A 4,389-nucleotide genomic window follows, 5' to 3' on the forward strand; every position below is an offset into this window, starting at 1 on the left:
GTATTTTCTACATCGATCCACGATACTCTTCACCTTGTTATATTAATGATGCACCTGTAAAGAAAATTGTCTTTGGTCCTGTCACAATTAGCTTATATGTCTTACATTAAAGTTTATATTTTAGCTGCTGTGCCAACAAAAAGTGTTAAAACTGGCGGATATAGCAATTAGAATGTAATCTGCCCTTTAGAGAATACCACCAGCGATCCGCCATGTCATAAAGTTATTGCCGTTCTAGCTCCTGACACAGCTGTCGGGTGGAACTGCCATGTGCCGACGCGAAAGTGATCTGGCTCCACAGTTACCAGTGATTCGTGGCTGGGGGTGTAAAGCAGGAACTCTCTTCTCTGACTTGCCTTGGAATAACTGCTGTTAGTAGTGGCCCAGCAGACATACCAATGCTGCAGATACCAGTTAACTGGCTATTTTGTGGCAAACGTCGCGAAAGATCCAAAATGGAGAACGGCGGCTATGGACACACGCTGGTGTAGTCGCGTAGTTTAATGTACCGGTCTGTCGGGCTGCATAGGCGGAAATCGTTTCGGGCAGAACCCAGACTGTTTGGCTCAATGTCAGCCGACTGAGGTGTGGGTTATAGTCGCTACATCACACTCATCAATGTTTACCTTGGGCTGGTAACTACTTTCGGTTTATTTAAGATTTTGACGATCAGCAACAATAGGTAAAATTATCTGGATCTTAGTATAACTACGATGAGTACCTTTAGACACAACACGGTTCGCCTCTAGAAATAAAACCATGTTACTAACCTATAGAGAAATATACTTACAGGTTTCCTCGCGTCCTTATCATTGCCGCCACGGTAGAGATCCAGCAAACGTCCATCAACGTGATCAGTTGAGATCGAGATGACACGAACCTGAAGTACTAGCTATTGTCAGTAATTTTCTACCCATCATTTAATTCAAGTAGTGGGCAGTCCGCAGTGTGGCCACAGCGACCGGGGACTGTGGTCATGCGTGACTACGTTGTACTTGTGTGAACGCGTGTGTGTGTGTGTGTGTGTTTTTTTTTCTACACTCATGCTCATAAATTAAGGATAATTGCAGAATGTGGTGTCACACAACGTGTCACTACACAAAACTGGCGCTAATAGCATAGGCATATAGGGAACACACACGACACAGATCTGTGTGTCCACGGTATTGGTGATAAGTTGAGAAAACCGTCCCGAAACACATGTGCTACAAAACGCCACTGTTTCCTGCGCGTGTACCCCGACATTAATATGGGATATGATCATCATGCACACGTACACAGGCCGCACAACGGGTTGGCATACACTGGGTCAGGTGGTCGAGCAGCTGCTGCGATATAGCCTCCCATTCTTGCACCAGTGCCTGTCGGAGCTCCTGAAGTGTCCTAGGAGTTTGAAGACGTGCTGCGATACGTCGACCGAGAGCATCCCAGACGTGCTCGATGGGGTTTAGGTCTGGAGAACAGGCAGGCCACTCCATCCGCCTGATATCTCCTGTTTCAAGGTACTACTCCACAATGGCAGCTCGTTGGGGGCGTGCGTTATCATCCATCAGGAAGAAGGTGGGATCCACTGCAGCCCTAAAAAGGCGGACATACTGGTGCAAAATGACGTCCCGATACACCTGACCTGTTACAGTTCCTCTGTCAAAGACATGCAGATGTGTACGTGCGCCAATCATAATCTCACACCACACCATCAAACCACGACCTCCATACAGGTCCTTTCCAAGGACATTAAGGGGTTGGTATCTGGTTCCTGGTTCACGCCACATGAAAACCCGGCGAGAATCACTGTTCAGACTTCAGACTATACCTGGACTCGTCCGTGAACATAACCTGGGACCACTGTTCCAATGACCATGTACTGTGATCTTGACACCAGGCTTTACGGACTCTCCTGTGACCAGGGGTCAGTGGAATGCACCTTGCAGGTCTCCTGGCGAGTAAACCATGTCTGTCCAGTCGTCTGCAGACTGTGTGCTGGAGACAACTGTTCCAGTGGCTGCGGTAAGGTCCCGAGCAAGGCTATCTGTAGTACTCCGTGGCCGTGTGCGGGCACTGACGGTGAGATATCGGTCTTCTTGTAGTGTTGTACACTGTGGACGTCCCGTACTGTAGCGCCTGGACACGTTTCCTGTCTGCGGGAATCGTTGCCATAATCTTGAGATCACACTTTGTGGCACACGGAGGGCCCGTGCTACGACCTGCTGTGTTTGACCAGCCTCCAGTCGCCCTAGTATTCTACCCCTCATAACGTCATCAGTATGTGTTCTTAGAGCCATTTTCAACAGACAGTCACCATTAGCATGTCTGAAAACGTCTGCACACTTACTGGCTGCACCGTACTCTGACATGCACCAACACACCTCTGCGTATGTGGACTGCTGCCAGCACCACCGTGCGACGACCGCAGGTCAAATGCACCGCATGGTCATACCCCGAGGTGATTTAGAGCAAAAAACCGCCCACCAGAGCATTGTTACACCATGTATCAGCATTATCCTTAATTCATGAGCATTAGTTCTGAAGAAAGTCTTTTGGCCAAAAGCTTAAACATATAGCAGTATTTTCGTTGTGTCTCTCTGCAATTCATTGTCTCCTCTGTATGCTCAGTAGCGATCTATCGTTTTTATACTATTGTTGTTGTTCCATCATGGACTTCACATAGTTTCATGTAAATCCAAGTAATGTAAGGCAGACTTTTAACGGGTCAGACATATCTCAGTAGTAAGTCCGAACTGCGGCATCTCAAGTCTTATTCTTGTTATATGAACGAGACACACTCAGGTAATTGATTTGTCTCGATGAGCAATGCACCCACCACCATCAGTGTGGATGCACATTTACGTCCGACCTCCAGCGGAAATCTAAAATTGGTGAGCATGGAGGACACGTATGAAGACTGCATGTACCAAGATAGTCCACGAAATTGAAATAGATGCTACCTGGGTGCCAAGGGCGCAGTGATTAGCGCAGGGGTCTAGTAATCAGAAGATCCTGGGTTCGAGCCCCGGTCAGTCACAAATTTTCACTCATCGCCGCTGATTCCGCATAAAGTCCCGTCGCAGTTGACGTCATTAGTTCCTTTCCTTTCCTTCCCCCGTCCACACCCTCACCTTCAATTACATAATTTCATTGTTTCCAAGCACTGAAGAAACGATGACAGAAATTTAGAGAAGCTTGTGTCAGCAAAAAGAACTTAATCCACAGTGAGAAATATAAAATTGCAGATGAGTTAGTAAATCCGTTTATTAGCTCTGCATCATATCAAACAAAAAAAGTAGGTATCACGAAGTACTGTTATAACTGGCTATGATGATCATAAATGGCTATCTTTCTTCCATGTTTTCTGGTAGAAGGAAATTCACCTTTCCATTAAACAGTCTAACTCTTTTTTTGTTGTGTAATTTTAGGTTTTGATGTCGTAGGAAAATCGAATACTTCTCGGGTGGTGTCTAAAGGTGCGATATTTCGGCAGTCCGACTTCTTGACATCTTCAGGCATTCCTGATGACTTTTATCCGGAACGACTGAAGATGGTAAGAAGGCATTTTGTCGAAATATCGCTTCTTTTAGTCGATGCCACCCAGATGAATAACCGAGAAATATTGTCGTTTTTTGTCACCTTGTAAGTCAGGTCCAGTTGCCATCGCACCCTTTGTTTCCTGTAAGGTACAACAGGGGCACATGTGAGTGATACTGTTTCTACTGTCTTGTTAAGCAGTGCACAAGGCAGTAAGGATTTCCAATTCAGCGTAATGGAATAGCGAGGGGTCTCGCGAATTCTCTCGCCGACGGGTTCTGCGCCAACGTTTATGCTTCTATGAATAAGCAACATGTAAAGACGTAAACAATATACACCTTGCCGATAATACCTCATGTAAACAAATTTGTCTGTCATAATTATGAAGAAAAACAATAACATGTTGTGTTCTAATTATTCCACACATCTCGTTACCTACACAGGGTGACATTTCCGACGTGCAGGGAACTGTCTCCTGCACAAAGTGAAAATACTTCGTCAATGAAAATACCTCTTTCGTTTGTTTGGTCAAATGTTTCAGCGGAGTGAATACAATTATTCCATATAAATTACGCAATGGATTTCTGTCCGAATTTGCATTGCGAAACGAAGAGTGAGATTTTGAGAAAGGAGGTATCAAACCGACCAGCGTGAGGTGCACTTTTGGAAAAAAGTTAGTTGCTTGAATGTAAACAGGGTAATTTAATTGAAACCTTCTGGAAAATTAAAACTTTTTACCAGATCAGGACTCGAACCTGCCGCCTTCGCCTTCCGTGGCAAGCGCTGCAATAACTTCTTTTTTATTTTTCTTTGGGCCTTGCCTCTCCCCTTACAGCCCATCCTCACGCTCACCTTCTTTGCTTTCTT

The sequence above is a fragment of the Schistocerca piceifrons genome, chromosome 6, assembly GCF_021461385.2.
Source record: "Schistocerca piceifrons isolate TAMUIC-IGC-003096 chromosome 6, iqSchPice1.1, whole genome shotgun sequence".
Lineage (NCBI taxonomy): Eukaryota > Metazoa > Arthropoda > Insecta > Orthoptera > Acrididae > Schistocerca > Schistocerca piceifrons.